We start from the raw sequence: 21,396 nt of genomic DNA, 5'->3' as shown, positions 1-21,396 counted from the left end.
AAACTGTATTAGATGAATAAGCGAATTTCAGCCAGAGATGGATTACAAAAATATTAGATGCTATATATTCTAAATACTATTAATAATCAAAGTGAATCCTTTCAACAAATCTAGAATATCTAATGTGAAAAAGTCATCCTAGAAGATGTAAGCTGTGTCAAAACAGTCACTCCACAATAAATAAAATTTCATTTATATACATGGGGTTTCAGCGTGGGAGGAATTTAGTGAAACATCCAGTAAAATATGCTTTGCATAACCTGACCAAAACCTCAGGCTTGAAAGTCTGCTGTTTTATCTCCTTTTTAGCAGTCTCTTTGTTGTTCTTGAAGTTGCTTTCTGGTGTTGCATGGCCATTTCTATGGAAACCATAGGAATTTCACCAGCTACCATGCAAATAGCACAGAGATATATGTGGAAAGGGCTGCATATTTGTAATGTTTATATTGAAAGAATTCTTTAGCCCAAGATATAGATGTATGAATGAAAGTATATAATTAGAATAGATTTAAATTACCTATATATAGTTAATTATATCTTATAGATCAAAGTTAAAGCTATTGAATGTTCATGTCAGTATGGTCGTTAACCGCATACCTGAACTGTAAGTATAATGGAATACTTTTGTAAATGTTAATTGATTATTTTCAGCCTTTTAAAATTACTTTTTTGTTAAATCAGTAATATAGTAGCATAAGGGCCACATCTTTACATCTGAACTTGGCTGAGCCAAGCCAGTTAGTACCGTAGTCAGCCTTGCCGGTGTGAAGTGAAATCATCCATCTGGCTGAAAATCTCAGCCAAACCATAGTGATGTTCGACAATGATGCCTCCGATACACTGTGGTGAAGACCAGCTGCACAGGGAGATCAATAGACACAGGAGAAAGCTATGGCAAATCATAAACACGTATTCAACATTCATTTATAAATTCAAGATTTCATCTCTCCTTACACCAGTTATCACCAACACCCAAATGGAATATGAAGCTTCCCTCCTTTGACTGTTTTAGGTGTTTGATAATATATATTGCAGGGAAACAAAAAGTCCTGAATGTGGAATTTTTGTCAGCAGAAATAATGTTTCTCTTTTTTGTGGGGTGGGGGAAGAAGAGAAAGCTATATTTCTGAAGTTTATATAGATTCATTTAATTATTTGCTATTAAAAGAGAACTGAAATGACTTGCTGACCTTTGAGGATGGAAAACATCCAGAAAAAGGATAGCTGACACCATATAGAATACATGAACATACACAAGAGTTAAGCGACTGTGCCCAACTTCTTGATATCAACAAGTCTGCAATGTACTAACTAGTATTTGAAGGTAGAGATTGAGATCCGTGAAAATGGCAATATCTGATTTGGTCAGAAGCCTCAATTGTTCTCTCGAACACCATTTGGAAGGCAAGAGGGGCTTACAGATTAAACTGTTATTTAAATGAAAAAGAAAGATAAAAATCTAACAAGTCCAGTCAAAGTCAGCTGCTATGCCTGAAATATAACAAGCTTCCCAATTTTTTCAAAACCAGAGACTATGTAAGGGTCTAACCTCTGAGGAATCTGAACTGACTGCTGAAAGTCACTGGACCTGAAACTTTGATCTAACAAACTGTGTGTAGACTGAACTGTGTGTAGACTGAACAGCCATGCTTTTGTATACAAGTCACCTATTAACACCACATTTTCATGCAATTTTCTGTTAACCACTGGGATTTAATTAAGAGGTATGAAGTGTAAAAACATGAAGTACAGCCAACAACAGAAGATTTGATATTTTCCTCCCCCTCATATTTTGAAAGCTTGTTTTTCTTCTATATATTTCTTCTGGAATTGGAGTTATCGCCAGAGAATTATGAAATGTCCTACTCTTAAAACTAAACAGGCTAGTAAGTTACTTACATCAACATGATGTGCCTTTTTATTTCTACCATTTAAATCAGTGGTTCCCAAACTAGGGTTCATGAACCCCTGGGGGTTCATGAAATGTTACAGGGGGTTCTCAGGAAAAAATGTCCTAATGGCGGACAGCTATCCCTAGGGACCCTGGGCAGCACGGGGCCAACAGCCTGGAACCCCTGGACTTCTAAGAGCTAAGCAGATCAAAGTAAGCATATCTGTCACATTGAGGAGATTTAAACTTTAAGAGTCCTTAAAAGAAATGGAAAGGGAGATGGATATTTGTTGCTGATTTTAAAATTAAATAGGCAGCTAGTATTATTTTTAAAATTATTATGAAGAACAAGTTTAAGCTTTGTTGTAACGTGCGTTGTTTGCCTGGACTGCTCAAGACCTGAATGCTTGTGTAAGAGGAACTCTTTGAGCTGGCTTCTTAAATACCTTCATGCTGTTTCACACCTGATACTCCTTGATGAAATACAGGAACCTTGTCTTATAACAGGCTTATTCAAAGTGATACAAGCTACAAAAGTGAGATCTTGGAAGAGTGTTGCCGTTTTCATAATGTAATAAAATACTGTAATAACTAATAATTAATAAATAGTGTGTAATAAGCATGTTATAAAAACAAATTTTGTATTTACAAGATCACTACTTTTATAATTTATACTCAGGTAAAGGAGAAAATCCTGGAAATATTTATTTTTAGGAGGAGGTTCACGAGACTTGACATTTTAGTGAAAGGGGTTCACAGGTTGTTAAAGTTTGGGAACAACTGAAAATGAACACATTTTACACAGAGAGCAAAAGAGAGTTCACAGATTATAAGGCCAGAAGGGACCACTGTGATCATATAGTCTGAGCTTCTGTTAAAATAAACAGACTGAGCTCCTTGAGTCTATCATGATAAGGCATGTTGTCCAAAACTTTAATCATTTTTGTGGCTCTTCACTGAACCCTCTCTAACTGATCAATATCCTTTTTGTATTGTGGACACTCACACTAGACATTCTAGTTCAACAGTGATTGCCCTAGTGCCAAATACAGAGGTAAGATACAGAAGGTGCTACATTCAACAAAACCAACTGAAGGAGATTTTGGAGGGGCCCAACCAACTACAGGCTGACACTACTGTTAATCTTGTAGAAATTTGATTTGATGTAGTTAAAGCATTTGAACACAACAGTAAAAAAAACCTAGAGAAACTATGGAACCTTTCAATTACCTAGCTTGACCACAAATATCAAGGTCATAGGTTTAGACCAAAAAAAGGAAGAAACATAGCTGATGGAAAGTAATCTTGAGTTTTTAGCATTAAAAACCTGATAGTCCAAATCTATAGCTCCAAATCTGTGCTTGCAAAGGAGGCTGTTTCACAGTTCTCTGCATCAAAACAGTAAGCAAAAATCACAATAGAAAGGACAGCTGAATTTACATTTCTGACCATTTTTAAGAAACCTGCACATTCAAAGTAGCTTGGGATACACTTCATACTAGACATAAAAGTGTATCAGAGGTTACTAAGGAGCAAGTACAAAGAGTAGGCCTAATTAGTCAGTTGTACTTGTACTAGGAAAGACTATTCTTGTGACTTTCTTGAAGAAGTACAAGCTTTGGACAATGTGCTCCTTTATGAAGTTAGGATAAAAAAAAAAAATTCCCTGTTTAAAAAAAAAGTGGTGTTTTACAAATTGGAGAAAACAAAAAACACACAGTAACCCTGGTCCTTCATTCTAAGGCCTTCACAACAAGGCTTAAGTGAGAAGGAAACACCAGCAAAGCTCTCTGGTGCCATAGTGGTGAGAACCGCATCCAAGCTTTCTTCACCCACAATGTCACATGTGTAGCCTTGAAGGTGCATTACACAAGAGAAAGAAAATAGAAGAGGGTGTATTCATAAAAGTAGTCAAATTTTCAAGGCCATTCACATTAGGTAAAGTTGGAATTTGACTCCCAAGACCAGATCAATGCAGCTCAAAATGATACTCTGTGATGGTCTGCAAAGAGACTCAAACACACATCCTGTCCTAGCAGCAATCAAAAAATGCTAAATCCAAGGATTCTGCTGCCCACACCCCAAAAGGGCAACATTTATATAAATGGCCAGACAGAACAAAGCCAACAATAAAATGCTGTGCTATACAGCAGACTAATACAATAGCAGTACAAAGTCCCTATATACTGTACCAAGCTACTCCCAAACAATTTAATGTTTTAATATACTGACAAACTGAATCTCAATCTTATCACAGCAGTCCTTCCAGCTCATTACACACGTGCTCTAACTTTAAAATCAACCTACTTGCATAGATCAGATTTACATGCAAGACTTTAATCATTCATTTTTCATTCGAGAAGTTGATTAACATGAAGCATTTTTCTTCTAGCAAATTCAACAAAAAGCCACCGTTTTTACCTTTTAGGACTTCTGTTCAAATTACACACGACTGTATGTCTTCTGCAATGACTTTTCATTTTTAGAAAGTTGCTTCATTTTATCTGACTCAAAGACAAAATGTCTTTACATCTGTGCTATGCAACAGCATTAAAGATACCCAGCCCCCACCCCACAAAAAACCTATGCAAATATCACTGAACAGTACCAAGTCTAACTGCACACCTTTACAAAGAACATGAAAAATGAGGAAAATCCCCCTAATTTTAGCTGATCTCCGGCATTTACAATGTCTTCTGAAAAAATATGCTACTGTGGCACATTTTGGAGAAATCTGAAATTAAAAAAAAAAAAAAAAAAAAAAAACATTCTGGCCAAATCAAAAGGAAGTATTCTTTTTCTGTTTTTTTAAGTGCACAAAATAAAATAAGTAAATCCTCTTTTTAATACAATTAATATACCGCAGGGACATTAGCAAAGTAAAGATGGACAATATAATTGTCATGGAATATTTCAGACTTAAAAACAAAGTTGAAAACTTTTTATGTGCTTTTAAATTTCTTGTATATTTATAATATACACTGCTGGTTTTAATGCATATCTCTGTATGCTATTAAACCATAACTCTTATTTACTGTATGACTTTTCCAGGAAGAATCAGTTAAACCTTAAACCAAACTAGGAAATAGCTTGGACAGATTTTTCCCCCCCCTTGAAAAAAAACTGACAGCTATATGATAAGTCTTCATTCTAGTTGAGTCAAATATCTGAGAATTCGGTTTATATTTTCCACAGCATATAATTAGCTTCAGCCATTTTGTTTGGCAACTGCTATAATTAGTTTTCAAATATGCAGCCCAACTAGAAACACTGCGCAAGGCAAAGCCACTATTATCAGCACAAGCATACTATAGTCAAAGTGCCAAGAAAAATTGCCTTAAGATTCAAAAACCTACTAGAGAAGACGTTGGGGTTCTTGTACAGTATGTTTACAGTGCTAACCATTTAGTAAGCATCAGTAAGTTGATTACCCAAACATAAACAGATTTTTTTAAAATATAAATATATGGCATCTTCACTTCCAAAAAGCAGCAACTCTCTTATGCACTGAGGAAATCCATTCTTAAAAAGATGTGACAATTAATACTTGTTAAAGCCTTTCACAATTCAAATTTGAAAGAACCCTTAAGTGTAGATGTGCACTTTTGGTTTGTTCTCAGAGCTTATACTAACAATATCACATAAAACAGAAATAAACAGTTTTCTTGGAATTGGCATGCAAACAAGTACACAAACAAAGGCAATCCAGAATTCTTATGCTCTGGGCCACCAAAATAGATTTGCTTTTATTTCTATGGGGCTTAACACTAATAACTAAATGTCTCACAATACCTCAAAATAGGAAAGTATTATTTATAGATTGTAGCAGGTTTGCCCAATAAATGCTATTGTCATAGCTCTTATAACAAACTAGATTATGTATATTAACATGCTTATCTGAGCATCCAGAGTTCCACAACTTGCTGCTAAAGCACAAAAAGAAGGCTGCTTTCCTTTCTTTTAGCCTCCATATATTTAGGATTTTCTCGATGATCAAAGTATTTAGTGGTAATTATATTATCTGCCTGATTTACTTACAGAAGATACACAAAATATTAATTGTATTAATAAGTTTAACGCAATATCAAGCACACATGAACTCTGTGAGGTTACTTACTATGCTGATAAATCTCCAAGACAAAAATATGTATTTCTGGTTCCACAACAAGGTTGGCTAACCTTACAGCATTCTAAAAAACTTGGTGTGCTGTAGCAGTAGAGGACACAAGAGCTCTGAAAAAAAGCGGGATACATAATATGCTCATTTGCATGGTAAATACTCAAAGCTCTTGTAGCATACAGCTATTTAACTGAAAAAAAAAAACTTATGTATCTTATAGTGCATGGATCAGTAACTTGTTAAAAGATAGGAAGTAAAGGGTAGTAATAAATGGTCAGTTTTCACAATGGAAAGTGATAAACAGTGTGGTTGCCCAAGGATCTGTACTGGAACCTGTGCTATTCTACATATTCAAAAGTTAAGTCCAAAACTGACTACAAAGAGTGACAAAGGGATCTCACAAAACTGGGTCTCGGGCAAAAAATTCAATGTTGATAAGTGTAAAGTAATACACATTGGAAAATAATCCCAATTACACACAAAATGACGGGGGTCTAAATTAGCTGTTACCACTTAAGAAAGATCTTGGAGTCATTGTGGACAATGCTTTGAAAACATTTGCTCAATATGCAAGGGGCAGTCAAAAAAAGCTAAATGAATGTTAGGAACAATTAGGAAAGGGACAGATATGACAAAATTTCAATGCCTCTATATAAATCCATGGTTCTCACACACACCTTGAATACTGTGTGCAGTTCTGGTTGCCTCATCTCCAAAAATAAAAAAAATATTAGAATTGGAAAAGGTACAGAGAAGGGCAACAAAAATGATTACAGGTATGGGACAGCTTCCATACGAGGAGAGATTAAAACGACAGACTGTTCATCTTAGAAAAGAGATTATTAAAGGGGGATAGGATAGAGGTCTCTAAAAAAAAATCATGAATTGTGTGGAGAAAATGATTAGGGAAGTATTATTTATCCCTTAACATAACACAAGAACCAGTTCACCCAATGAAATTAATAGGCAGCAGGTTTAAAAACAAACATAAGAAAGTACTTCTTCACATAACACACAATAGATCTTGTTGCCAGGGGATGTTGTGAAGGCCAAAAGTATAACTGAGTTCAAAAAAGAATTAGATAAATTCATGGTTAGGACCATTAATGGCTATTAGCCAAGATGGTCAGGGATGCATCCCTATGCTCTGGGTGTCCCTAAACTTCTGACTGCCCAAAGCTGGGAATGGGCAACAATGGATGGATCACTCAATTTACCTTGTTTAGTTGACTCCCTCTGAAGCATCTGGCACTGGCCACTGTCGGAAAACAGGACACTGGGCTAGACGGACCATTGATCTGACCCACTGTGGCCATTCTTATGTTTTTATGGTATCTAGGCATCAGGGTCTAACCTCTAAGAAAAAACTGTGTGAGCGAAGTTCTTTACTCTGTGCTCTGTTCATTCACAGCCTGGTATTTTCAGCCAAACAAGTGATCCTACCATGATTAAAAAAAACAAAATACAAACAAACCAGCCTGTGGTTAGTTATTCACGATTTCTAGTTCAATCCCTTTCAAAGGAAAGGATTTATTTTGCATACACTATCAAACAGAACTGCAGGATCCAAGTACTACTTACACTATGTTTTCTTATGAAAATGCTGATCTAAATATTAAAACAAGAGCTCAGGGGTAATAATGTTTTCCATGTTAATTGGAAAACACAACTAGAAGTAATTTTTAATAGATTGGGAGGAGGGCTTTGGGAAGACTAATTTTTTTTATACAAACAGAAAGCCACAAGTCTGTTTACCTTTCACCTGTTTTTCATAATTTACATTTTTGACAGTTTCTTTGCAAGGTGCATTGTTCTGTGGTTTGGCTGAACGAATTCTCAGTCAAGATGCAGTTCTTCTGTAGGTATGCTTCATCTGCAAGAGCTGCTGAAACTTCTACCTAGCCCAAGATGTTCTCTTTATGCATTTGTTCTTTCCTTTTGTTCTGACACGAATGAAGGGATGAGGAAGAAACATTTGCTATATTGAATTACCCTATTTATTAATACAGTATACTTATTTCTCTCCAAACAGACTGAGGATGATCAGAACCCTATACACCCTTATAACTAAATACATCTACAACAGGAGCATGTAATCCAACAGTATGAATTTAAATTACAAAGGAGTGCATATAAAGGTCGTAAAGTAGAACATAGCTCTTTATTGTAGAAAACAGTTCCATTGGTGTGTCTCTGCAATCTCCCATGGTTTCATAAAAGGTGCCAGGAAAACAATCACTGTTTATAGGCACCCCTCACCACCTTCCAACTTCCAACCCATCAAATATTACAACATACTAGTCTCTCTCTTCTGAAGCATTGGGGAGACACAAGCCACATTTTCTCTCCCTCCACATGGCAGTTATGTGTTAGGTGCCATACAAATAGAACAAAACCATGGTCCCTACCCCAAAGCGTTTACTATCTAAGTATAGGACAAGAGAACACACAGTGTACAGGAATGAGACACGATTAGTCAGCATGATATGCAGGAATCTCACCATACAAGCAGCCTAGACAGCTATATAAATGGTCTTACTAGCCTTTGTTTCAAAAAAGAAAATCTAACTAAAAAAACACTAAAAAAAAAAGCTACACTCAAGTTGCCTGCAAACCAAGAATAGTCTTCAAAAACACGGACAAATTACATAACAGTAACTGCTATTAGGACCCACTAAGAAAAGAGCTTCAGTTACAAACCCACCTTCAGGAGTTTGTAAATCAGTTGTTATGTATACACACACCCTCCTTGATAAAACCTGATATGCAAGATCTCAGACAAAGAAACTTTTTGTATTTAGCCACTTTCACATTAAAAGAATGCAAGAACACTGACATTCTGATCTCAGATATTGTTTGTACTGAAATAACAAACATACAATCGGATGGCCCTATTATAATATTTTAATGTTAATTTAAGAGTGTACACATTACAATTCTTTTCCATCCTATGCTGTCCTTTTCCATATGGCAAAAGGATTTCCCCCCATATTTTATATTAAGTTGAAGTCAACATGGCTGTTATCATTTAGCTACAAAAAATTTATATATTGTAATTTCTTATGTAAAGAGATCTTTAGTGGGTTATCAGCATCGATCGTTTCAGCACATGTACATAATGAAACATAACACAATGATCTCTGAGTGCTACAATATCTGCATACACAAGCACAAACTCTAGATAGTGTCAGAAACACACCATATTAAGAGCTAAGCCAGCCCCTTATTATCTACATCAAATTTTCAATGTGACTGCAACCAGCTATAACTTTGTTCATAAGGTTTTTTCCTTTTGAAAGAAGATTCTGTGTTGATGAGGAAGAAATAGGCTGCTCTTAGATGGGAGAATAAAAGGGATCAATTAAGCTCAGAATGAAAGGTTTAGTCAGAGAACCATTTTAGCACTTAGATAGCAAACTTGGATCTTTGTTTACATTTTCTCCTAGCAAGAAGAGGAAGTTATGTCTTCCAGATTTCCTACAGCAAGCATTTTCTGGATTTCTGAAGTGATCGCTCCTTGTCTTATCGCATGAAGACAATCATAACAGACATTTTACATAAAAATCCAGGGAGTGTCAAATACTCATGTCAGTTTATTAAAAGCCTAAAATGGATAACTATTTTATTGAAAAGTACTATATATACACGCAACTCATTTACTGAATTTTGCAATACCCAGATACTTCAAAATGTGTGAACGTATGCATCATCAGTCTTGACATGTAACTACTAGAACCTCTGGCAAAATGAATAAGTAGACTGTCTTTATTGTGGTAAAATAGCCCCCTGAGCAGAGTGATTATCCTTCCCCAAGCCAGATATCTTACACCTTTACAATTGTCCCACACCACAAATTAAGCATTCTCTCTCTTTGGATAGGGCTGGTATATTCTAATATTGTGTGTGGAGGAGGAGGAGGGGAAATTTCTATTTATTTTTATTACCAGTCAACTGGGTTGTGTTTATTAGTGGAAAGACACTATTACAATCTACCCCTTAAAAATGAAACACAGTCATCTGTGCCCTATTTTATACTTCATGAAATACGCTATCCTTCCCTTGGTCCCCACAATTTCTCCCTTCCCCGTTTCATTTTATCCTGCATGCTCTGGGTATGTGTTGGGGAGCGGAGGGAGCAGAAGGTGATTCATCCAAGATCTCACATTTTTCTTTACAGTCGTCCATTATCTGCAATGGTCATCCCTGAACATGCACCTCTAAAGACTCTCAACATGGCTTTTTAGTCAAACAGTTAGAAGAGAACAATACAAAGCACTCCCTCTTGAGTTCTTTTTTCTGTTCCTCCAAGTGAAGGAAACACTTTCCAGTTAACATATATTGCCACTTGATCCCCAGTTTAAATTTCCACTGCTGCTCTTCCTTTCTATTTCACAAAATGGTAAAAGCGCCTTTAAACTTGGTGGAGGTGAAAAAGTGAGGGGAAAGAAATTTCTATATTACTCACACAATAATATATAATTTATTAATTAATAATAATAATAATAATAAAGGGAATAAGAGAGACTCTAACTGGTATATAGTTTCCAAATTAAAGTATTTGCAGCGACATACTTTAACCACATTCAATGACCTCCTCTTCGTTTCAGAGTAATTATTCAGTAGACTCTAGAAGTTAAGATGCCTCACTGCTATATTTTGAGGCATAAATCTTCTCAGATTTGTACATTACAACAGTGGGATATACCTAGAAATCAATAGGTAGCTGAGAAAAGTCTTTGCAATTTTGTAAAATGTTAAATAGTTGTTATATATACACAAAAGAACAAATTGATAGCATTAGAAAATGTGTAGTCACTGACTGTATTAATAAATGTCTATTCAAATGTTGTTTGTTGATTTAGTGGGGGGGGAGGGAGTGTGTTTTTTTGAGACTGAACCATAACTCCCCACCTCCTGCCCCAGAGTATGATGAAGCTGCCATGGAGTATGGTATGAATAAATGTCACCTGGGCTGCCTGACATGACAGTCCAGCAACATTTCCATTCTGAGAGACCTATCAAATGTGTTTCTAAAATGTATTAGACATATTGGTATGTAGGCAGCACATGCAATGTTAAATACGTTTCCCTGCTTCAGCCAATTAACCCTGCTTTAAACATTTTAACTGGTATCTACGTAAGGTAGATCTCCTCTGCACGTTATCCAAGTTTAGGCACTGTCGTAAGACAAACCCATCTGCAGGACTTCAGAGCCACACTTGACTCATCCCCATGTAGCTGCAGCCACATTGGCCCTGCAGTAGGCCAAGTTAAGGGCTAGGATTTCTGTAGGCATATCCCAGGTTTCTTAGTACCTCACTAACTCGAGCCACTCTGATTTATTTTGCAGTATGTTGTGGGAAAACTTGTCTGTCCTTCCCAAGTCTCTGTGTGGAAGTATTCACAGCCTGCCACCACAGTAGCATAAAACACTTCTGGCTCAACACACTCCTCACTTCTTTCCTCTCCATCCGGGCCAAAGCACGGTTCCCATGTCAACTGCATGAACTGTTTCCTACTTTTGGCAGCACTGTTGTTTCAGCAGGATGCAGTTACAGGTATGTGATATGGTGGAGGGCACTTCAACAGCTGTTTGTGACCCTCCTAAGGCAGCCACAGGTATTCATGAAAAAGATCATGCAAGCTAGATGTTGATATGGCAGAGCAGAGACAGCTGACGCATGCCACCTACCTTACGTGGACTGGTACTTCTGGTGCAGAACAACTTGTAGTGTCATTACATCATCATGCAGATCTGGGAAGATCAGCAGTGCCTCCAGAACTTCCCCATGAGGAAGTAGACCGACATGTGAGGATCTTGCCCTGACCTTTCAGTGCCAGATCATGCTAATAAGGGAGGCCATACCAATCCAGAAGTGGGTTGATACTGCCATCTGGAAGTTTGCAACCCTACACTGCACAGGTCCATGCCTAACCACTTTGATGTTGGCAAGCTCACTCAGTGCTGTAGTGATGGAGCTTTGTGGTTTTACCCATAGGTAGCAGACACAGTTAGTCTGTCTGAAACAGCTTGCTTTGAGAGAATGGGGTTTCCAAACTGCACTGGAGCCACTGATGACATCTCTCTACCCACTGTTTGTCCGGCACAAGGAGCATATGTCAACCAGCAAGGACATTACTCAAATCATCATGAAGGTCTTGGTCAACCATAAGAGGAGGCCAGGAACTGCAGTTCTTCAAGATGCATGTCCCTATGGGTGCTCCACTTCAGGAGCTCATGTGCCTCGCAAGCCTTGAGTCTGCAATTTTTCTGCTAGCAGTACCCATTCGGCCTGTGCATGTTTAGCCTATGCCTCTTGGTGTCTGGCATAAGGACACCAACATCTGTGAGAATAAGGCTGAGGGCTGCCACTAGGAGTGGACTCAAGACACTGCTGGTTTACAAGTCCAATATAGGCAGTCAGAGATTGCACCGGTCATCACTGAGGCGGAGTTCAGGTGAGCAAGAGAAATTAGGGATTCTTGTGTGCCTGTGTTGCCCACATCCTTGCATCACATGGTAATATGCCTCGAGAAGCATAATGATGCATACTACTGCAGTGTGTGTGCATGCACGCATATGTGTAGATATATGTTTATTTGCTATTGTGTTTGTGCAAAGTAGATATCTCATGATGTGCTGACTGTAAATCAACAAACAGAGATGGTAAGCTACAGGGCAGCCGCTGGAAGAGTGGTCTGCCCAGGAATATCACCAACCATCTTGGGTCACCTACATAAAAAAAAGCATATTTTATAGACTTATAAGTATATAATATCCTTTTTTTTTTAAAATATAAAAACACACCAGCCAGGCAGGAGTGGAGAAAAAAATTCAGGCAAGCAGTAAGAGAATGCTTAACCAAGATACAGAAGCTTGAGTACACCACAACTTCCTTCCCCCACCCACAGGCCTGGACAGCATCAGGAGACCAAGTACCACAATCACGAAGGGACTTTTTCCACTTAGTACAACCACTGGGACTTAAAATACAGGCTGTCTGGAGTTAATACTAGTATTGGTATAACTACGTAATAGTACACCAGTGTGTACAAAGTTATAAGATGAGGAGTCTGTGGAAATATGCATTTATGCTTGCTAAACCCATAATCCCAGCTTTGATTCTCCTCCCATCCCCCAGTAATTAGTTCAAACATAGCTCGACTGAATCATTAGTTGCATGTTTAATATGCATCCCCCCCACACAGAGCTTGGAATCCATCTTAAATCACACATGCAGGGATGGAGAAAGGGTGAACTGAAGCTAAGGCCACACTATAGCTCCAGCCTCGCCACTGCTCCTGCAGCAGGGATTGACTGCTGCTGCTCCCGCCCCAGGGTAGGTGACCCAACTCCAGCCGCTATTCTGGCGGTCCCAGGGATGGCCACCAGTCAGCTGTTCCGGCTGTTATTGGTATCCTTTGCCTTGAGATAGGCACCCTTGACATTTTTAATTCACTCCCAACACTGGATAGCTGGCCACTTGGATCCACCTCCTCTAGCAGCCTCTTGAAAAGGACAGTTTCGGGTGCATCTCAAAACTACATTATTTGTTGTACCTGCACCAGAGGGCTACCAGAACCCTGATGTGATCCTCTAGCCAGCTAGCAGCACACTGGGATGGCATCTTTTCACATTATTCAGCTAAGCTGATCAATGCAGAAATGGAGCAGGACATGTGGAATGAGGACTTAAACACTGACCAGGTATATGTAAACCAGCAGGTTGCTTCTAGTAGATCGGAGATGAATAGGAAGTTAGTAGGTAGAAGGGACAGAAAATATAGACCTAGGGAATTGGGGTATGGCATTGTGGACTGGCACTGAAGAACTATCAAAACCCAAGCTTCATAACCCAGGCTTCAGCTGCTGCCCCTCTGCAGTGTAAGTACATTTGAGCCCACCTTACAACAAAACCTGTGTTTCTAACCTATACCTCTCGCTGGGCAAGCAAACCTGGGTTCAAAGCACATATAAACCTGGGCATAAGGGTTGTGTGTGTGGATATGGGGCGGTTGGTCTAAATCCCATGTAAAAGCCTAGGTTAAGCTTACAGTGAAGACATACCCTGACATCAATTTGGCTTCCCACCCATTCCTGTGCTTTCTTGACACCCATCCCCCCCGTTGCTCCCCTTAAACATACTTCCTGGGACATTTGTTGTCACTGGAGATTAAAGATGCAAAATCAACCCTTAAGTCTTTTTTTTTTTTTTTTTAAATAAGAGATTGTATTTCATTTATCAAGCTGGACATGATCCTGCACTGTTGTCTTTGGGTAATGAGACCGGGCCAAGGATTTGAATTCAGATCTCCTGCTTCATGACTTGATCTACAAATACTACTATGCAGAACCAAGCTAACTAGTATGATTAATTTAGAAAGCAGAACTTGCATAAAATTGCCTTCAGCATCTGCATCCTAAAATGAATTATAGAAAATTTGTTACTCTAGCCATATTTTAGATTTAATATAAAGTAGACTATTAAGGTGTGGGAAATTCTGGTACTAGAAAAATTAATCCATCAAATCAGTTTTGCTAGCGGGAAGAAAAAAAAAGATAACTACTTAACAATCTAGTGAACTTTTTGGAGTTTGCTGGAAGAGGTAATTGCTCACCACAAAACCTGATAGTTTGAGAACTCCATTTACTAAAGGAGGGAGAAGCCCCTTCAAAAATAGTTAAAGTTAAACTTGATATTAAAATAAGGGAAATAGGAGGGGAAAGGAGAAATGCTTAATATTGCTTAGAGTTTTGATAGGACAACTAATGAACAGGTTATGCATCTAGATGTAAGAGACAAGTCTGGATCTAAACATGAGATAATGAAAGACCAACTGACGGGATGGAAGAAGAGTAGAAAAGCATCACTCACAATGTAAAATTGAAGAAAGTGACTAAAAGCAGCTTTAGAGACTTCCTTAGGCCAATTTATAAATTTTGTGTGTGTCTGTATACTAAATTTCTCTAAGCTGTAAAACAAGTTTTACAATATTTCTGTTATAAAGGAGTGGATGTTAATAAACACAATATTAAGAAATACCAATAAGAGGAAACTGTACCAAAATGTAAACTTTAGACAGACTGAGCTTGACGCAGTCTAGCAACTCTAGCTAGGGACATGTAATATGCAAGCCAGGCCCCAATCACTTTGACCTTTTGGCTGAGGAAAATGAGGTCAAAATCAAAGTGTTGGTTTTTGAAAAAATATTTCCAGAGGTGAACATTAGAAAATACATAAGATAAAAGCCAAAATTTTCCCTCCCAGTGATACACCAAATCACATTATATTGCTGAGATGCTTTATACATTAGTCACCTGTGTCACATCTTTATGCTCTGCAACCAGTTTTGATACTCAACAGCTGGGCCTGAGGGAGATGAAAAAGGCAGCTCTCGACCTCTGACAACAAAAAGGAGTTTGCATCTGACAGGCTGAACAGACGACATAGTCAGAAATGATAAAAGGAGAATGGGCTCTTTAGAAATGTCTTCCTTTACTACAACTACAGGTCTGTCACATCTTATGAGCATTTAACATGCGTGAATTCAGCTTTACGCGGTCAGCAAAAACAAAACAAAAAAGAAAAACAAACAATTTAAATACTGTACCTGCCTGGTTTTTTTTTTGTTTGTTTGGCCGACAACTTTCAGTGCGCCACTGTAGGGGGCGGCAGTGGAGGGGAGCAGCTGTGCGCTCCGTCTGCCCCAGCCGGTGCCAGGTCTGCAGCAAGCCCAGCAGCCCACGTCCTTCCCTCCCCTCCGACTGACTACTTTTCAGGCGGTGCGGCAGGAGGGGCTGAGTGGCGAGCGCCCCGGCTGAAGGAAGCCCTGGCCACCCTCCTTCTCTCTCTTCCCTCGGCTAGCCGGGGCGCGCACTCCACTGCCCGGGGCATGTCTGAAGCGCAGGGAGTCCCACTAGCCAGAGTGCGGCCGCCGCCTGCCCAGAGGCTCGCCAGCACAGCCGGGGGAGGCAGCCGCGAGCTGCCAAGTAAGTGGCACTGAAAGTTTGCACCCTGGTTTTTTTTGCTTGTTTGTTTTTTTGGTTCGCCGCTCCGGCTGCTCTGCAACCTGTTTTTGTTGTTGTTGTTGCTTTGCCGCTCTGGCTCCCCTTTTTTTTTGCTTGGGGCGGCAAAAAAGCCAGAGCCGGCCCTGCCTGTAGTGTGGGCGATTCCGCCCACCATTACACTCAATGTAATTTTGACTATACGTGATTTTCGCTTTACGTGCCGACTGCGGAACCTAACCCCAGCATAAGAGGAGACAGACCTGTAATCCAAGACATACCTACCTAGCTTTACTCTTGCTACACATAAAGACTAGCTACAATAGCACACAATTTCTTTGGTTTTTAGATCATCTCAATCTTTGATTGTTTTGAGGTGAAGTCATGTGGTAAATCCTACAAGGAAAACCAACTTCTGACCTCTTTTGAAGAATTGTCTGGGAGAAGATAATACCTATTTTAGAGCATTCTGTTGAGGCAACTCCTAAAGTAGTACCACTCAAAATACTGGCTGCAGTGACTAGAGAGAGAGAAATACTGTCAGTCACGATGCAGAAAAGAAATAATCATTAAATATTTCTGTTCTGCATTTGGAAAGCAGCAAAATGTATTCAGACATACAGTGATAATGATACTTTTTATTCCATCAGTAACCATGGAGAATGTTAAACAGCAGCTCTTCACATTTTTTTTAAATCTGCAGGACCAGATAACTTCACATTTTTTTTAAATCTGCAGGACCAGATAACTTTCATGCAGGAGTATTAAAAGAATTGACCCAGGAGCTCTTTGAATAATTGCTGTCTGTTTTTAATCTTGTAATACAGGCAACGAGAGAACTAGGAAAAAAGCTAATGATGTGCCAGTATTTAAAAAGGGTAAACAGGATGACAAGTCTTGTTTTTTGATTATGAGATTACAGCTTTGGTTGATAAAAATAACTGTGTTGACATAATATTCTTCTGTAAGTCATTTGACTTAGTCCCATATGACATTCCAATTAAAACATTAGCACCATATAAAAAACCCAATGTAGACCATATTAAGTGGATTCAAAACTGGCTGAAGTAATCCTTAATAGAGGAATCACCACCCAGCAGGGGTGAGTCTTGTGGGGATCAGTTTTTGGCTCCAGGCTACTCAAACTTTATTAATGAAGAAAGAATTACTGGTAAAAATTTGCAGACAACAAACTGTGAAGTGATAAACAATGGGGTCAGTTATAAAAACTGACCTGGATCACTTGGTAAGGTGGGCTCATTTGATCATCAGTTTTAATGAAGCCAAATGCTAAGTCATACACACCTAGGAAAAAAGCACGTAGGTCACACTTACAAAATGGGGGGCTGTATCCTGGAATGCAGTGACACTGAGAAGGACTTAGTGGTCATTGTAGATAATCAACTGAACAGGAGCTCCCAATGCACTACAGTAGAGGGTGAACGTGATCCATGTATATGTAAGTATCAAGTTAGGCGAAAGAAGGTGCAATTATCTCTGTAAACAGCATTAATGAGACCATTACTGGACTAGTGTGTCTCGTTCTGGTGTTCACATTTCAAAAAGAATGTTGAAAAAATGGAAAGGGTTCTGAAAAGAGCTACAAGAATATCTGCAGTATGGAAAGTGTTGCCTTATAGAAAGACTTAAACTCAATTTAACTTATACAAAAGAAGGTTGAAAGGTGACAATCATAAGTACCTAGAAGGAGAAGAGATTTCTGGTACTACACAGTTCTTTAATCTACCAGAAAAAGGCACTGGAAGCTGAAACTAGACAAATTCAGACTAAAAATCAGGTACACAGTTTTAACAGTGAAGGTACTTAATCACTGGAACAAGTGACCTAGGGACATATGGATAAATTCTCCATCTCTGGAAGTCTTTAAACCAAAGCTGGATAGTTTTCTAAAAAATGTTACAGTTCAAAGACAACTTACTGGGTGAGGTTCTATGGTCTGTATTATGCAAGTGATCAGACTAGATCAGTGGTATTCAAACTTTTTTTTCTGCCGACCCAGTTGAAGAAAATTGTTGATGCCCGCAACCCGACGGTTAGCAGGGTTGCGGGAGGGGGTCAGGGCTCTGGGCTGGAGGTGCAGACACTGGGGATGAGGGGTTTGGGGCACAGGAGGGTGCTCCAGGTTTAGGGAGGGCTCAGGGCTGGGGGTTGAAGTGCGGGATTGGGGCACGGGCTTATCTCGAGCGTCTCCCAGTCCACAACGCAGCGGGGGTGCTAAGGCAGGCTTCCTGCCTGTCTTGGGACCACGGATCGCACTGCACCCCAGAAGCAGGTCCAGCTCCCGCCTGCAGGCACCGCCCTCCCCAGCTCCCATTAGCTGGTTCCTGGCTAATGGGAGTGCAGAGCCAGTGCTCAGGGTGGTGTTAGCATACATAGTCCTGCGCCCCCACTTCCCCCCCACCTAGGAGCTGGACCTGCTGCTGGCCACTTCCGGGGCGCAGCACGGTGTCAGAACAGGTAGGGACTAGCCTGCCTTAGCCAGACAGAACCGCCAACGGGACTTTTAACAGCCCGGTCAGCAGTGCTGACCAGAGCCGCCGCGACCCAGTGCCTTACATTCCATGACCCAGTACTGGGTGGCGACCCACAGTTTGAAAACCACTGGACTAGATGATCAGAGTAGTCCCTTCAAGCCCTAAAAAAAAATCTATGAAAGCCAGTGGAACAAAAGCTGGTATACCAAAAGAAATAGGGAACTGCAGTTAGAGTTTACATTACCCAAATTTGTTGTCATACAGATGACAAGCATAGATTTTCACTTCACTAATATCAGCAGTGGAGGTGCTGGTGAGTATAGCAACTATGATAAGCCCTGGGAATGTGTGGTGTGATGAGTATGTGAGAAAGAAGCAAAAGTGATCCTGGCATCATGATTACAGCTTGTACCAATTCAAAGATGCTAACATATGTCAAAAGAAACAAGTTCCAGCTCTGTGTTCAAAAAGAAAGAAAATTTGAACCTACAAGGATAGAGGCTTACTGAGAACATTTTCTATTGGCAAGGATCCTCAGGACCTAATCTACCTCAGTTTTAATACAGATGAACCTCACCACTGTGAATGCTGTCATGTTTTCAAAAATATTTCTCCACAAAAATACAAAAAGCTATAGGTGAAAAATAGGGCAACTGGGTAAAAACAACAGATCCCTAGAAAACCTAGGAAAATCCCAGCTTATTAATTGCAACTGGCATTCTAATCAAAATAATTGTGACTCAAGAACCTCTTAAGGCCAACTGCAAGGGGGTGCAGAGGGCTTACAGAAATCTCATGAATCTGCTGCATATATTCCAGTTCACCACACGTTATGTGAGGTCTCAAATAAAAGTCAGTGTCACACTGGTCATCAATATTGTGAAATGTATGTACATGTACTAGGCAAAGAGTTATGTATCTGTACCAGAAAATTTATGTTCTTAAGCATGTAAGACAAAAGCAGGACACCAAAAGGTGACATGCCTTAGACTGATAATCAAAAAGGCTGACAAAGGAGATACTGTAGTCATCACAAACAGGTCAGAATATGAACGAGAAGCTGCTAGGCAACTCTCTGACACCACATTCTACAAGCCATTACCCTCTGGATCCCACTGAGGGTTACCAAAAGAAACTGCACCATCTGCTCAAGAAACTCCCTGAAGAAGCACAGGAACAAATCTACACAGACACACCCCTAGGGCCCCAACTAGGGGTATTCTATCTGCTACCCAAGATCCATTAACCTGGGAATCCTGGGCACCCCATCATCTTAGGCATTGGCACCCTCTCCCCTCAGGCCCTATGCTACCACAACTCCCAGCTATCTTCGAAACACCACTGACTTCCTGAGGAAACCACAATCCACTGATGATCTTCCAGAAAACACCATCCTAGCCACTATGGGTGTAGAAGCTCTCTACACCAACATTCCACACAAAGATGGACTACAAGCCGTCAGGAACAGTATCTCCGATAATGTCACGGCAAATCTGGTGGCTAAACTTTGTCCTCACCCACAACTATTTCAGATTTGGGGATAATTTATACCTTCAAGTCAGCAGCACTGCTATGGGTACCCGCATGTCCCCACAGTATGTCAACATTTTTATGGCTGACTTAGAACACTTCCTCAGCTCTCACCCCCTAGTGCTCCTACTCTACGTGCACTACATTGATGACATCTTTACCATCTGGATCCATGGGAAGGAGGCCCTTGAGGAATTCCACCAGGATTTCAACAATTTCCACCCCACCATCAACCTCAGCCTGGACCAGTCCACACAAGAGATCCACTTCCTGGACACTACAGTGCAAGTAAGCAATGATCACAACCACCACCCTACACCGGAAATCTACTGACCGCTATACTTACCTACATGCCTCCAGCTTTCATCCAGACCACATCACACGATCCATTGTCTACAGCCAATGGCTAAGATACAACCGCATTTGCTCTGATTCCTCAGACAGAGACAAACACCTACTGGATCTCTATCAAGCATTCTTAAAACTACCATACCTATCTGGTGAAGTGAAGAAACAGATTGACAGAGCCAGAAGGGTACCCAGAAGTCACCTACTACAGGACAGGCCAAACAAAGAACGCCACTAGCTATCATCTACAGCCCCCAACTAAAACCTCTCCAGAGCATCATCAAGGATCTACAACCTATTCTGAAGGACAATCCCTCACTCTTACAGAGCTTGGGAGACAGGCCAGTCCTCGCTTACAAACAGCCCTCCAACCTGAAGTAAATACTCACCAGCAACTACTCACCACACAACAAAAACACTAACCCAGGAACCAATCCCTGCAACAAATCCCGTTGCCAACTCTGTCCGCATATCTATTCAAGGGACAACATCACAGGACCAAAAGACATCAGCCACACCATCTGGGGCTCGTTCACCTGCACATCTACCAATGTGATATATGTCATCATCTACCAGCAATGCCCCTCTGCCATGTACACTGGCCAAACCGGACAGTGTCTATGCAAAAGAATAAATGGACACAAATCAGACATCAAGAATTGTAACATTCAAAAACCAGTAGGAAAGCACTTACATTTCCCTGGACACTCAATAAGACTTAAAAGTGGCAATTCTTCAATAAAAAAATACAAAAACAGATTTCAATGAGAAACTGCAGAACTGGACGCCATCAAATTAGGCCTGAATAAAGACGAAGTGGTTGGTCACTACAAAAAGTAAATTTTCCCTCTATTAGGCAACAGAGAGTCCTGTGGCCCCTTTAAGACTAACAGATGTATTGGAGCATAAGCTTTCGTGGGTGAATGCCCACTTCGTCAGATGCATCCGACGAAGTGGGCATTCACCCACGAAAGCTTATGCTCCAATACATCTGTTAGTCTTAAAGG

The 21,396-nt window shown here is 39.8% G+C and overlaps 1 protein-coding gene across 4 annotated transcripts in view; it reads right to left on the bottom strand.

The window, feature by feature from the left end:
* Positions 1–21,396, bottom strand: part of BTBD7 (BTB domain containing 7) — a 112,537-nt gene that overhangs the window by 79,210 nt on the left and 11,931 nt on the right. The window contains exon 1 of one of the 4 annotated variants that reach the window (XM_034768060.1): positions 6,009–6,106. The exons of 2 other annotated variants lie outside the window; for them this stretch is intronic. The gene's annotated coding sequence lies outside the window, so the exon portion shown is untranslated. Of the gene's footprint in view, positions 1–745; positions 959–6,008; positions 6,107–21,396 lie in introns of those variants that run through there. One more of the 4 variants, XM_034768059.1, reaches the window with a different exon arrangement.

This window comes from Trachemys scripta, chromosome 4 (genome assembly GCF_013100865.1).
Source record: "Trachemys scripta elegans isolate TJP31775 chromosome 4, CAS_Tse_1.0, whole genome shotgun sequence".
NCBI lineage: Eukaryota > Metazoa > Chordata > Testudines > Emydidae > Trachemys > Trachemys scripta.
The sequence above is the reverse complement of the archived record's forward strand: the minus strand, read 5'-3'. Positions and strand labels throughout refer to the sequence as shown.